This window comes from Pinus tabuliformis, chromosome 4_2 (assembly GCF_031772625.1).
Source record: "Pinus tabuliformis cultivar Carrire ecotype Pingquan chromosome 4_2, CPIR1, whole genome shotgun sequence".
Lineage (NCBI taxonomy): Eukaryota > Viridiplantae > Streptophyta > Pinopsida > Pinales > Pinaceae > Pinus > Pinus tabuliformis.
The window spans coordinates 870,730,235-870,746,225 of NC_142304.1; the positions used below are offsets into that span (position 1 = coordinate 870,730,235).

At 36.2% G+C, this 15,991-nt stretch overlaps 1 protein-coding gene across 6 annotated transcripts in view; it reads right to left on the reverse strand.

The window, feature by feature from the left end:
• B73 (molybdopterin biosynthesis CNX1 protein / molybdenum cofactor biosynthesis enzyme CNX1 (CNX1)) overlaps positions 1-5,263 on the reverse strand; it is a 450,203-nt gene extending 444,940 nt beyond the window's left edge. Inside the window, exons 1-2 of one of the 6 annotated variants that reach the window (XM_089424325.1) lie at positions 5,064-5,263; positions 2,690-2,760 (exon numbers count right to left, since the gene is read on the reverse strand). The gene's annotated coding sequence lies outside the window, so the exon portion shown is untranslated. Of the gene's footprint in view, positions 1-2,689; positions 2,761-4,795; positions 4,994-5,063 lie in introns of all 6 variants that reach the window. The other 5 variants (XM_089424324.1, XM_089424322.1, XM_089424323.1 and 2 more) reach the window with 5 other exon arrangements.
• Between the last annotated feature and the right edge of the window lie 10,728 nt (positions 5,264-15,991).

Here is a 15,991-nt window from a genome sequence, read left to right on the forward strand (position 1 = left end):
TGCTGCTCTAACATATCAAGGGCCAAGGCTGCTTGGTATTGGACATTCTCGTCAACGTTGCCGCAAATACCTATATCATGGCCAGGTATTTTTGCAAGGTGGAACTTGAATCTATAAATGCCTCCACTACATTCCTTTTTGCAAAATTTACAAAGGAGCAAGGATTTTCCGGGAATCTTGTCACAATAAGCCCAAGCAAAGTCCCGCTCTCTCGGCATTGTTGTTGCTTTGAACTTGTGTTTAATTTGTGGCTTCTATTAAGATTTGGAGTCTGGCTTCTATTTAATTTGTGGCTCCTGTGAAAGACAACAAAAAATCAAATTTAAAAATTATCCAAAAATTTAAAATATGCTAGAAATTTAAAAAATTAAATGAAGACAGATGTCAGTGAACATATAGAAATGTTGCCTTTCAATAAAACCAGAAAACATGCAGGCAGCAGAACCCTGGTTTTATTCAATGGAGCACAACAGAGCTCTAAAAATTGGCACAAAAGCACACCAAGAAAGTGCCATGTCATGCTGAAAGGCCAAAGTGCACTACTGCCTTTTAACTTTTCATTAAGCATAACCAGCGAAATTCCTTTAGGGCTTCAAGTCCTGAACACAAGAATCGTTCTCTGTGGCTCCATAACTAGCAAAGAGGTGGTTTTAGTCCAGCATAACATTTGTGACAATGCAGACCTGAACGTTGAAGAAAGACCTAGCCCTTGAAGTGCTAAATGAACACAGTGATAGTTGAAGCCTTTTCAGTCCTCAGCAGAAAAGGAATTTTTGGGTATTCATGCTGACATCATTTACAGCAGTGGTATATCTCATCAGTAAGGGTTTCAAATCAGGGTTTAATCAGTGTTCATGCTCAGTACTTGTACATTGTCACTTGTGGTTAATTCCTGAATTATTTTTATACACTTGTATCTCTGAAGCAATGTCCAGATTAAAGTTGTCTTATGATGAATAGAGATTGACAGGAAGGATTGTCTTTTAGCACCTACAACAAATCATATTCTCTTGTGACACTTAGAGCCTAGAGGGCAGAACTTTTGAACAGAGTATGAATTATGACAATATTGAGACAGCATCCCTGTTGACATGAGATTCTGTGACAATAAATTTATGGCAGCAAGGGCCTATCCAAACTTCAAAGGTTGTATGGCAGTTATATTTGGAGAAACCCTCATGACAGTACCTTGATGTGACAGCAACCTACAGTGCTTGAGACCATTGATATACCGGTGGCCATGACATAAACGAGACCTTGTAATGTGACCATGTTAGTGATGACAATCCTTTTAATAACAGGTTACAGTGGTCAATTGATGAGTTACATATGTGAACATTGTAAAGAGATTGTTGTGATACGGGCCTCGATGCATGACAATCATACACCTTGATAGCAGTGACCTTTCCTTAATGACAGACAGTGATATTGACAGTGGTGTGGCTTGATGGTATTATTAATTACAGTCCAACGCTCAGACCCCTGGATTGCCGAACTCACACTATTCTTCGTCATACAGTCATGCAGCTGTAATGCATGAAACAATAATCCCAAATGATCTTCAACCAGATGATTTTTGATTGAATCAGGAAGACATGCAGATGCCCCTGGATCAAACTCCCTTGGTTCTTTGAGTGGAACATCCTCGTTCACGGGTACCTGTTCTTCTCTGCGAGTCTGTTGTATTGCGATTCGCATCACCTAATCACATTGGCGGCTGCACACGATTCATCATTATAAATATATTATATAGAGAGAGGAGTTACCTGAAGGCTCGCCGCTCACGCAGGTATCGATTCTCAACAATGCGGCGTCGACGGTCGAATGCAGCTCCGAGGCGGTGTCTGGACGCTGGACGCGGGAGTATGAATCATGAAACAGGTCGATAAAGTGATAAACCGTAAACGCCACAAACAGAAACCCGATAAACCTAAACCCAAAAATTTTGGCGGGACTCGGAAAAAAACGCAGAGTCGGAATAATCGGTAGACGCGCGAGTCAAAATCGCGTTGACCACGAGTCAAACTCGGTCAACGCGATTTGACTCCGGAAGATTCGGATCTGATCGTTTCCATACCGAGCCGAGTGGGAATCGCGATTAATCGGCTAAATCGCCGATTCCTGTTTCACTGATTAAAACCATTTTTTATTAGCTCAAAAATAATTATTTCGAGTTAATTTCCTCAAAAAATTGACTTTGACTTAACCACCAATGTCCAAGGATCCATTTTTTCTTGAAATATTCAATATTCCCTTGGTGGGAGGCCTCAAAAAATTAATTTCTTTTAGAGTCACGAATTTTTTCACTTGGAGAATTATATTTTTCTAGCATTTTAATTTTTGACTCAAATTAATTAATTTTCTGGCTTAGGATTTAATTTTAATTTTGCCAAAAAAATTAATTAATTAACACATGAGGGGATCAATTATTTTTCCACCTTCAAATATTTTAACCATGGTGTCTAAGTATGAAGGACCATGCACTAAAATATTTTTACATAGAATTTTATAAATTCAACCCTCACAGGGGAAATACCCTTTTGTTATAGACCCTCAAAATACATACTCAATTCTGCGCACAATATGATCTATTAGACCAAGTGATATGTAATAAAATAATTTAGCCAAATAACTTAAATTATTCTCAAATCACTTTTACATAAGACTCGATTAAAACACTAAGACTCACCTAAGACTTCGATGATAACTTCCACCCTAGCTTTGGGGTGAGGTTGGAAGGAAAAACTCTGTCGACCATTCCTGTTTAGAAACACAGACGAATCAGTGAAACAAAAAAACCTTCTAGGATGAGATATGTGGCCAAAATTATAGGCTTACCTAAGTTGTTACATAATAAGACGGTCATACTAGCATCATTTACATTATAATTTTGCAGAATGGGTTTACAATGACATAAAACAGATTGTTGGCTGATGATTCTGACTTTGAAAAAATTCCTTGAAATCCCTGGATCCTGCTTCCTTGGAATGTTGAAAAAATGGGTGCAACAAGACCCATGCTACAAAATAATAATAATATTTTTTCTTTTTTTTACAATATATAAGAATCAAGAGTACATTTCATATCTATGAAGACCAAACCTAGTTACATACTTGAACAATTATTGTGTGATGCAACATTGCTAGAGTTTATAAAACCGGAGGAAGATAAGAGTGTGGAGAGTTTGTGTGTTGCAAGCTTGGTGTATGTGCCAAGGAGGACTTGTCAATGTTGATGATAGCATGTTGAGAATCTTTGGTGGAGTGACCAACTTTGGTTGGAGTGATTCTTAGCGAGGAGGAATTGGTGGCTAGGGTTTTCTTATGGTTTCCTTATGTAGGATTTGGAGAGCTTGATTGGTACCAGTGTTGTGACAAAACTGCTATATATACTTGTACTTTATCTTTTAAGTATATATGAAGTTTCTAGCTATCCAAATATTGTCTACTTGCAGATTTGATTTTCAGCCTATGTCTACTTGCAGATTTGATTTTCAGCCTATGTTATCTTCTTGATTGAGTAGATTTAAGCCCTTGTCATTCACTCTGATTTGACAAAACATATCATTGAATTGGTTAAGTGATTCAACACAGGTACAAAAGATAAAGGAGCAAACTTGTTGCTGTTATATTCTGTTGTAATAAAACATTTCAGATCTGTTATAACCTTGAAAAGTGTGCCCTAAGGGATATAGCATTGTAAGTGAAGTACACTCATATGGTATTTATTCTCTTGGGCTGCCCAGTGAAATTGGTCTGAAGGGAAGCCAATATTACTGCTCTAATTTAATTTAATATTACAAATCAGCTCCTCATCTAACTTCACAGGGATTAAATCTAGGAAATCTCTAATTAAGGAGGTGAAATTTCAAAATATGCATTAAAAGGCAGATTTCCAAAATTTTCAATGATGATAAACGGAACGGGAAATGGGGTCAGAGGATTTTAGGGGATAAGAAACACTACCCACCTCAAACCCCCTCCCCGCATATGTTATGCGTATACATTTGATTATTAACATACTAATGCAGCGACAAAAGGTTAATGTGAATGAGATCAGGATTCAGGAATGGTACCGTACAAGAAATGGGCCTCCTGGTCAAATTTCAGGTAACATAGATATTAACACAGTAATTCATATGTAAATGGAAAATTTTCAAGTCTTTGGGACAGCTAACACTAAATATAGCCAAGACACACTAGAACATGACTATGGATACCTAACAAATATATCCAACTTTCAGCCCTAACAAATGGATACCTAACAATGTATCTGAGTTGTAGCCCTCGGTCTCACCAACTCAATCAAAACCAGAACCTAACCATTGGCTATCAATACCAACCCATTACTCCACAAAACTGAATAAACATCATCTTCGCAAATCAGCACGGAAAATTATTTTGCTTTGCAGATTCAAGACCACAGTATAACATGAACCTAAAATTGCAAATCTTAACCCCAGCTCTTCCAAATTCTAATTAAATCAAACCCAATAAGGCCAAAGCCTCGAAGTACTTTGTTGCTTTTCATAACATGATTTTGCAATGGTATTAAAATTCTCAGTAGCTGTGCAGGAGTCGGTGGCTACCGATCCCAACCAATTACTAGCCCAAGCTGGATAAAAACCAGCTATAAATAAATAAATATATAGACACGCTATAACATGAACCTCGAACTTAGCCGTATATGTTCCAAATGCTATTAAAACTAAAAGATAACATGAACCTCAAACTTAAGCATATATGTTCCAAATTCTACTAAAATCAAACCCAATAATGTTAAAGCCTCGAAGTACCAGCTCTCCTTTCATCGCGTGATTTTGCCGGATGGTTTAAATTCTCAGTAGCTGTGCAGCAGAACTCGTTTTCTACCAAAAAAGAATACCAAAATATGCTCACATCACCAGCTCTGTGAATACTCTCTCAAATCAAAGAAACCGTGTTTGGGGACTAGTGGTTCTCATTCAAAATTTGAACCTGAAAAATTAAATAATCTGACAAATACTTTCAGCGTTATCCCCATAAACTGTTATCTGCAAATGACTATGAATAGTGACCATTTACCTGAACCTCACTGGACAGCAGAATCGATTGTGCATTGAACAGTTGTGGCATGCATATGCAATTGGCATCACTGAGGATATAAAGAGGATTCTGTGTTTTGCATAAATCTTTTCTCTATTGTCTTATTTTCTTGTTCTCGTCGGTGCGGCTAGGGAATACTACTTTTTTAAATTAAAAAATATTCGCAGAGATCCCACTTAACCAGCGTGATGACGGATCATTTAGGTATACAACAAACTTTTTATTGATATTTGTGGTTTTGTGTGTTTTTGGGGAGTGGCCATAGATATTTTTATTAGTTTTTAATTTTAAGGTCATTGTTAAGTGAGATACTAAATTGGTGCATGAGATTTTTTTGTTTGTGAGACAAGGGACTTATTTTTGGGTAGCAATTTGACTACTAAATCCACGAAAGCATACGTATTCTACCCATCTTGTTTTGAACCTTTGACCTTTTAGGAGGAAACACATGATCTTAACCATTAGGCCCACTCAAGTTGTATTACATTATACAAAAAATTATACTCTATTAAGAATTGAAAAGCCATTTGGAAATATAGATTATTACGAGGTAATTCATGTTCAAAATTGACTTTCTATAAATCTATCTATAAAGTTATGTCTACCCATTGTTCAGCGCTTCATCATAAAAGTTTATTACATTTCCATTTATGACCCTAGTTTACATAGTGTGGGGTTGTCTCTTTTCTTAGTCGATAATTGCTAATCTAGATTCATTTTAAGTTTGGATCTACTAAGCACTAAGAGGGGACAAATCTCTTGAGATGCAAACTTTTTTTATAGTGAAAAGAAGTTTGATCCCTCTAGGCACTTGACAAATCCATAATTGAGATAGATCTATGCTCATTTAATTATTTTAACATAATTTGACTGAGTCAAAATATTGTATTAATAATTAAGGCTTCAAACAATGCTCTTAATGGATCAATACTATGTTCAACTATTTGATCTTTTTCTTCTTCTGCAAGCCTTTCCCACCATTGCTTTAGTATGTCAGTAAAAGACCATACAATTTGAGTGACTATATCAGACCATGGTGCTTTGGTTTCAGCTTTTCTCTGTAGTGCCCATGCATGGACATTATGCAATACAACGATCACTGCATTATAATCAAGGCAATCAATATTTACTAACAATGAGTTTCCATAACCTCTAGAAGCAGGATTGTCTAGCCTTACAGATGTGGATTGCAGATTTTCAATATATCTGTTGAATGGGCTTGATGTTGATGCTTCATGTGCAGAGGTATCACCAGCACCTCTTTTTCCTTTGTTGGAATAGAAAAAGGAATCACTTCTATCCCTTTTAGAACTTGGTTCACCTTGTGTTTGTTCACCAGTTATTCCTGACAAGGCCATTATTGTAGGAGCAAATGATTGGCCATTTTGTTTTATTAAAGAACTAAGGCTGACATAGTTCTTTGGTAATCTTAGACTTTCAACAGAAGGAAGATCAGCTAGTCTATTCTTCATCAACTCTGTCTTTTCTCTAGCTAGATTGATTCCTTTTTGGATCTTCTCAAGTTTGGCTCTATCTATATTCTCTACCCCTTTAAAAAAAATATGCTTTGATTCATCAGAATTGGAGGAGAATATTAGCTTTGAACTTGAGACATCTACTTCTCTATAATGAGGTGGAGAAGCAGGAGTGGGGAGTGCATATGTAAGATGTTCCAAAGACTTGGAGATGATACCCATGTTTGACTGGATATTATTTAACTTTTCTGTGTGTGCATCTTGGGTTCCCAATGTCTCAATATAACCAGTATGCATCTTTTTGATATGTTCTTTAATTTCTAAAACATCTCTGGCTATATCATCAATATTCTGAAGCATACAAACTATTTGGTAGTTTGTATAATTATGCAGCTTTTCATTTTCGTTCTGATCTGGATCAGAAGTTGCTCTCATAGATAACCATTGGAAATCTGCTTTCTTTGTTCCATTGCTAAATGTCCTCCTAGAATTTCCAGATTCTAAATATCTTTCTGGTATTTTTGCAGTGACTTCCGACTGAGCTCTAGGAAGTGAGAAACTTTTAATATCAGGTATAAAGACTTCAGAGCTAGGGGAATCTTCAGTCTGGAATGTAGAAGATGAATATGGAATGCAGAACTGACAATCATCAGGTTTATGAGAGGTAGACTCAAACCTCTCAGACTCTCTAAAACTCTCCAAAAACCCCCTCCCCAATGAACTTACAATGCTGGTATTTATAATATCCTAGCAGGTCATCCGGTGAAAACTTTTACCGAGAACCTGAAACCAGAAGAATCAAACTTTCGGCTAGAACATCATGCAAGATGTCATTAAGAGCATTGTTTGAAGCCTTAAAACATGAATTTGTTGGATTAGTTCCTGAAGACTCAGCCCATCATTCACAGCTATTTCTTTCCCAGAAACTATGCAACATTGATTATTTGCAAGAGTATTTTTGTGTTATGCAGAAACTTCTGTATCAGGCTAGTGATCCCCATAATGTTGCCTATCTAAGGTATTACATTCAATCTATGCCTGGTAAAATTCTTGACCTCATTAATCAATACATAACAGATCATAAAGTGAATTTGGAAGGACAATCATTTGCAGCTATTCACCAAATGATTGTCACAATTTTGCAAAAAGAATGTGCAGAAAGCAAAGCTAAGAAGAATTTTTCCAAACAGATGCACTTTAGCACAAAGCTTTGCAATAATTTCAAAGAAACCTATGATTTTGGTTGTCATAAGAAAAGTGAAAGAAAGGTTTCTAAAAAGACAAAGTTTGACAAGTCCTGCTCTTGCAAGACTGATAAATACTTTCCTAAAAAGAAAAAGTACTTTCCTTCCAAAAGATCATTTAAAGGAAGAAGGGCAGTATTTAGGAAAAGATCAAAACCTTCTAAAAAAAATTTGTGTTTTATTTGTGGTAAAGAAGGTCATTATGCTAACACTTGCAGAGAAAGAAAAGATAAGAAGCAGATGAAGATAATGAATGTCTTTTCTACAATCCACAATGCACAAGATTGGGATCTCATATCTCACTCTGATGGAGAATATTTTGAAGTTTCAAGTTCTTCTTCAGAATCTTCAGATAATGAAATTCCTGAAATCAGGAAATTAACAATTGATTCAGAATCATCTGATTCTGATGAAATATTCATTCCTATATTAAAATGTTCAGTTTAAAATCTTCAGGAGATATACAAGCAAAGATTGCAACAGTCAAAACTGATCTAGCACAGTTAGATCCAGTCCAGTTTACAGCAAGAAGAAGATTGACTGAAAAACTTGAGAATCTTGAGAAACAACTGCCATCTAAAAAGAAAGAAAGATTTTCAGAAGAAGAAAGAGAGGAGGATGAATTCCTCGAAAGAGAGTTCGATTCAATGTTCAAACCTTTGCAGGTTTCCGTATCTCCAGGTTTGAATCAAATTGATACTTTCAAGAAGAAGATCACAGATTTGGAATTTTCAATTCATCATACAAGGTCAGAAATGATACAGTTGTCATCCAAGCTTCAAATACTTATCTCTGATTATGATGATTGTAATTCTAAATTAACAAGTTTACTGATGAAAAATGTTCCAGTTATTGAAGGGATATCCCCAAAGAAAAATGTTGAGCTGTTTAATGTTATGGGCATTGGAGATAGAGTGGTTATTCCAATAAGAATTAAAGTCCCTAGCATTAAACCTTATACTTTGGATGCTCAAATAGATTCTGGCGCTATGAGTAGTTGTTGCAAATATAAAGCCATCCCCCATTATTATTGGCAGCCTACTAAACTCCAATTCAAGGCTATCACTGGTGATTTAATGGAAATAAGTCATATAGCTCCTGAATTTTCTATTTTCTTGAATGATGTATAGGTTTTTGTCACTTTGTATAGTTTTGATACTGGTGCTGATGTTCTGTTAGGACAAGATTTTCTGAATAAATATTTGCCAGTCATTTTTGGACAAGATTATGTTATATTCTCCACCACTGTTGGTCCTATCACAGTCCCTGCTTCCAGTGACTACAAAATCAATGTGCAGCCTGAAGATGAGGATCCTCTCCAATATAGTCTACAAGATCTGACCAAGATTAATAAGATTGTCAAAAATGCAGAGTTACATGGTCCCAAGACTTTGCAACAGATTTCTGATAGGTTTCATGCAGATTGTACTTCCAGCAGGCCAGATGCCTTTTGGGTACGGGAAAAGTATTTTGTTGCACTACCTTACAAAGAAGGATATGTTCCTAGGCCGCAAAAACCTAGTGCAAATCATATGAGTCCGAAAGAACAAGAATTGTGCAAAGCAGAAATTGAACAACTGTTAGAACAGAAGCTTATTGAACCCTGTAAGAGCCCTTGGGCTTGCCCTGCTTTTTATGTCAATAAGCACAGTGAGCAGAAAAGAGGTAAGAAAAGACTTGTGCTTAATTATAAAGCATTGAATGATGCTCTTCTTCCTATTAGATATCCTAACAAGGAATTGTTACTTGCTAAGATTGCTAATGCTAATGTGTTTAGCAAGTTTGATCTTAAGAGTGGATTTTGGCAGATTGGTATTATTCCTGCTAATAGATATAAAACAACTTTCACTGTTCCTCATGGCCAATATCAATGGACTGTGATGCCCTTTGGTCTGAAACCATATGAATTCCAAAAAAGAATGGAAGACATTTTTGGCGGGGTAGAGTACATTATTATATATATTGATGATTTGCTTGTATTTAGTAGAGATGTAAATATGCACAAAGTCCATTTAGAACAGTTCTACCAACTTGTATATAAGCATGGCTTGGTACTTTCAGATACAGAAGAAAAATTTCAAATTGGGAAAGTCAAGATTGACTACTTGGGTCTACACATAGAAAAAGGACATGTAGAACTTCAGCCACATGTGCTAACCCATCTATTGAAATTTCCCGATATTATTACTGATGTGAAAACACTACAGAGATTTCTTGGATGTCTGAATTATATAAGGAATTTTTATGCCAAACAATCAGAGGATACAAAGATACTGCTGAACAGACTAAAGAAGAAAGTTGTCAGTTGGACAGATGAAATGACAGCAGCAGTAATTAGTATTAAGAGTAAGCTTAATGATTTGCCAAAACTTAAGCTTCCTGATACTAATCTTCCTTTTATACTTGAAACAGATGCTTCTGATCACACTTGGGCTGCAGTTTTGTTACAAAAGCATGGAAGAAAAGAATTGGTTTGTGCCTATTCCTCAGGATCTTTTGATGATACAGAGAAAAAGTATCCTTCTTCTCATAAAGAAATACTTGCAGTAAAGAGAGGAATAAAGAGATTTCACTTGTTCTTGAAAAGTGTTAAATTTATTGTCAGAACAGATCTAAAGCATATGAAACAGATGTTGGCAAACAAAAGATTGCTAGAACAAGGTAGTACCAGAGTGCTGAGATGGGCACTATGGCTTGAAGGTTTTGATTTTGATATTATTTACAAATCTGGTGCAGAAAATTATCTTGCTGACATGCTTACCAGAGAAGGTGCTCAAGAAATCAAGGAAATCAAGATGTTCAGACCACTTAATCAACATGAAGCTTCTACAAGTCAGTCCGGTCATGTCGAGTCTAAAAGAGTCAAGTATGTCATAGTCTGTAGTAACTGTCATTATGAGTTTTGTCTAGAATGTCTATCAAAACAGTTCCAAGTCTTACCATTATGCCTGAGACAAATCATTCTGCAAAAATGGTTTGACTCTGAGGAGTCTAGATGGTCATATACAAAAGAGTTACCATATAGGATTAGGCCATGGCGTGTTTATTATGCATTGTCTAGGGAACCAGATCTTGTTTATTTTGGATGTATTCAAAATACTGATTGGACATGGTCAGACTATTTTTCTATTCACCAGAGAGCTAGGATACATGGTTCGGTTAAGGTCATATTTTATGCAGCAGCTATCGATCCCTCTAACAATTGGTGGAGCCCATGGTTTAAGCTATTTATGTTTAGGTATTTGCCTAGAGCTAAAAATATTTTTGATAGGACTTTTGCTGAGTTTGTCAGAATTTTCCATTGGGAAATGCATGTAGCTGTCCAGAATTATTATGTCTCAGAGTTTGAGTTCATCCATCGACACACAATTGTCATTCTTAATGAAGAAGATGAGTCCTTTAAGCTTTCTGTCAGATTCAGAGGATTGATATCAGTGGACGAACAAGACAGGCCAACATTCATGTTCACATTCCCATTCTTTTGTTGTACCAGAGATACAGCACCATAATGGCTAGATGAATCTATCCCATATGAAGTGCTTGCTCCAAATAATGAAGAATTAATTGATGAATTGATAGAACAGGACCAAATTAGACTTGGCCATAATAATCCAGCTATCCCAGATACTCATGCACATGATTATGATGACAGAGCTAACAACGACTGATTGAAGGGATCAATCAAAAGAAATCCTTTCATATCCTACTTTATTTGTACATATATTGTTCTCTGGTTTTCGTGGGATTTAGTCCGAATAAAATCTCCACTGTGTAATTACTTTTATATAAGGATCAATCAAAAGAAATCCTTTCATATCCTACTTTATTTGTACATATACTGTTCTCTGGTTTCTGTGGGATTTAGTCCGAATAAAATCTCCACTGTGTAATTAATTTTATATAAGAGCCGATGTCCTAGATCCCAACCATGTTTTCATTTTAGATATGTCATGATTCAGTCCCCATATGGCTTAGCCTCCAAGGGACGAGATAAAAAGTGGTTGTCCCCACTTGCCCGAATCTTTAGAACTATTCATTACTTTTTGCACAAAGTCCTTTCGTGATAGACAGCTTGCATGATGTTCTAGCCGAAAGTTCGATTCTTCTGGTTTCAAGTTCCCGGTAAAAGTTTTCACCGGATGACCTGCTAGGATATTATAAATACCAACATTGTAAGTTCATTGGGGAGGGGGTTTTTAGAGAGTTTTAGAGAGTCTGAGAGGTTTGAGTCTGAGTGAAGTCTCCCTGCTCTGCATCTGTGAGAAGTTTTCTCGATCTGCTTGCACCACGGAGTTTTAACTCTATAGTCTGTGATGTTAGTTTGAGTCTTTTGAGTCTGTCCGAGACTAAGTCTCCCTGCTCTGCATCTGCGAGAAGTTTTCTCGATCTGCTTGCATCACGGAGTGCTATTCTCATATTTGATTGTCTGTAATTATCTAAAGTTAATATGAACTGAGCATGTTTTATTCTCGGTTATATGAATGACTAGCCATCTGGGTTATAAAAGTCAAAATGTTAAAAAGACATTACACTTCATTGTCTTTACTTTTTTGAATTAGAGAACGCTAGAAAATAAAATTGTAATGAAAACATTTGTATTTAACCTGTATTATAATCTTCAATTACAAGATTATGTTCTAGAAAGTTGTTATTTCTATTTTTTTAATTTTATCTACGTAATATTTGATTAAGTGTTAAGTTAATGTTACTTGTCATTTTCCTTCTTGAACTTAATTCAAAATTCTTATAATTCTTTGGTTTAGTATTCTTTTTTATTTCTGTAATAGGAATCGTGGGAATAGGAAATCTTTAAATCAAGCCTTTTTTATGTTATAAGATTCTTTTAGACATTATACTCAATATTTGAAACTTTTCTATATGAGTTGAACAACTTACCAATATAATTATCAAATTATGGATTTTGCGATAATTATGAATGTTGTGCCAATATAATTATGAAGTTGATCGTTGCTTAGATGTTGATGACATGAGCGAGATGTCTTTTTTCATATGCTTTCAACATAATAATACATTGTGTAAATTATGATTTCTTAGTTTTTGTTTAGATATTTTTTAATTATTTTTTTTTAAGAAATTTTGGTTTTATTTTATTTTGATTTTGAACACGGCTGTATAGTTGGAATTTCCTGCGGTTTAGTTTAATTATTGAACTTTGAAAAGTATTAAAATTGTTGGCAGTTATTCACAAAGTGTTAAGTGACCACAGAGAAGAATATATGAGATTCAGCTAGTGTTTACTTATGCAATAACATTTTGAAGGGATTACCAGATATAAGATTAATTATTTAGAAAATCACCATAGATCAACTAATTAATATACCCTAACTAACCACTTATTAATTTCAGTGATGCATAATTAACTCTATTAATTAATAATAGCCCAAAACCTATAAATCTTTTAAGTACTATCCATGTAATTTGTTAAGAGGCAGGTTCTAGATAACTTTGTTACTCATTAGTGTGCAACATTTTCTCTTTGAAACATAGAAGACGTTGATCTAGATTGTCATTAATGGCAATATGAAGTCGAGGAGCTATCAGAGCAGGGCTATCAAAGTAGAGAAGAGAAGCAAGTGTAAGAGCGGAAGATTGAGGAGGAGCCATATCGGGAGTATCGCGCGTAATGTATGCCCAAGAAGAACCGAGAGGAAGAATTCATCAAAAGAAGCAAAGAGGAACATATCAGAGCAAAGAATATTGGAAGTTATCAAACCAGGAGCATTATATTGGAGCCGAGGTATGGAGGAGGGTCGTGGAGTCGTATTGGATGGCATTAAGAGATGAACGACGGAGATGAGTTTTCGTTCTAGTGGAAAAGGAAACCGGAGAAGTAGAGCTATCGGAAGCCAAAGGAAAACCTATCGGAAATATCGCATATGCCAAGAGTAAGAGCCATAACAGAGGAGTTAACAGTTAATCTCGTGGTTAAAAGATTAAGCGCTTTATTTAAGTGATTGATTAATGCACGTGGTTATATTCCAAAAAGCAGGTTTGTAATAGTGGAAGTGGTTTTCGGGCGGATGTGTAAGTGGTATTTAGAGGAGAGCGCCCGATTCCATTCAATGGTTGACACGTAGCAACTAGAGGAGAGAGAAAAACCGCTCATTTCGGGCAGGTAACTCTTGTGCAAGTAGTCCACCCGAAATGCATGTAAGTCATTGGATCTAGCGTGGGTTGATCGACAACGAAGGATCACAGGACGTTTTTGGGTTGATTGGGTTAACTCGGGACCGTTAGATCTGGAGAGAAGAGATCTACGGTGCAACGAGCTTCTGATGGATTGTTTTGATCGTCGGATTTAATACAGAAGAAATCGACGGTGCAAAACGAGGACTCCTATTATATCGCGCCCTAATGGTATATCGCATACGTCGTATCAGGAGTTATGTATCGCAGTGTTTAAGGCCTTGTCACGTTAAAACTCCGATTGCGATAATACCGCAGACCCGCTGCTCCATTGTAATATGCCCTATTGTAATATCGCGTCCGCCGCGTCAGAAGATATGTATCACAAGTAATAAAGGGATGACACGCTATAAACTGTTATTGCAATATTATTGTGGACCCGATGGATTCATTAAAAACAATTTATAATCATATCGCATCCAGCAGGGGAATCGGCTATCGGCCATCGGCTGTACTATGGGAACGACTTATAAAGACCTCCAGATTGTTGCGATTGCGATTGTGGGTTTAAAGGAATAACTTCGACTGTTCATGAATGTTGCGATTGCCGTAAAGAATAAGTCTATTGTTTGAATAATAATAAAGAAGGCCTCTCTTCCTAATTAACGTGTCCTGTGAGTATTGAGGAATTCGAAGAGACAGAGGAAGCCGAAGAGTGAGTGGAGAGGAAGCTGAAAGATCAAGCGAGTGTTGAGGAAGCCGAAGCTCAAGTGAGCAAGGAGGAAGCCAAAGATCAGGCGTATCAGGCATATAAAACAGAGAACAAGGAAATTTTAATGTTGCTGTCGAACTATAAGAAAAAAAGGGAGCCGAAGTTCTGGCAAAAGTGGAAGGAATAGGAGGACAAAAGTAAGTCATAGGTCCAGCAGGGTTGGGAGCAAAGAATTACAACCAAACAGATCCAAACAGTTGCAGCAGAGGGTTGGAGCCCTTGAGGTTGGTGCCTCAGAACTGAAAGGATTGGTGTCCTCGGAGTTGGTGCTCTTAAATTCAAGGTTGATGCCTTGACAAGACAGAGTTGGTGCTCTGGAGGTTGGAGCCTCACAAAGAATCCAAGTTGGTACTTGGCAACTGATTGAAACCATATATATATATATATATATATATATATATATATATATATATATATATATATATATATATATGTATATATATATATGTATATATATTATACTTGATTTATTGCAAAGATCACATTAATAAAAGCATCTATTACTGTTATCTATTTCTATGTTCCAAATATAAATGTTTTTAACTGATAAAAATAATAATTGAAAAGAAATATTGATTCACCCCCCCCTTCTTAGTATTTCCAACAATTGGTATCAGAGTGGGCTTCTTCATATCAGCCTAATAGCTTGAAGAAGGATTCTTAGTCATGATGAGAAATCAAGAAGTGTCAGGAAGACCTCCTCTCTTCGATGGCACAAATTTTGGTTTCTAGAAAAAGAGAATATCCTACTACTTAATGTCCTTTGGACCTGAAGTTTGGCATTCAGTCTTAAATGAGTACATAGCTCCTTCCACTCTTCCAACAGATCAAGATGAGAGGAAAGTCTACGTTGCAAATGCAAAAGCCTTAAACTCCATCACTAGTGGAATCACTGATTCAGAATTTACAAAAGTCATGAATTGTAACTCTGCCAAAGAAGTATGGGATAAGCTAATTAGTTTATACGACGGGGACTCGAAATTCAAGAAGGCAAAGCTTCAAACTCATAGAAGGAAATTTGAAAGTCTGAAAATGGATGATGAAGAAGATATTGCATCATACTTTCTCCGAGCAGCTAAAGTGGTCAACTCTCTTAAAGGATTGGAAGAAAACATTGAAGAAAGCACCATTGTTCAAAAGGTCTTAAGATCTCTCCCAGACAGATTTGACTCCAAAGTAAGTGCCATAGAAGAAATGAAGGATCTAGATACTCTCAAGATGGATGAACTCCATGGAATCCTCATTGCCTATGAGATGAGAAAAGGTTGC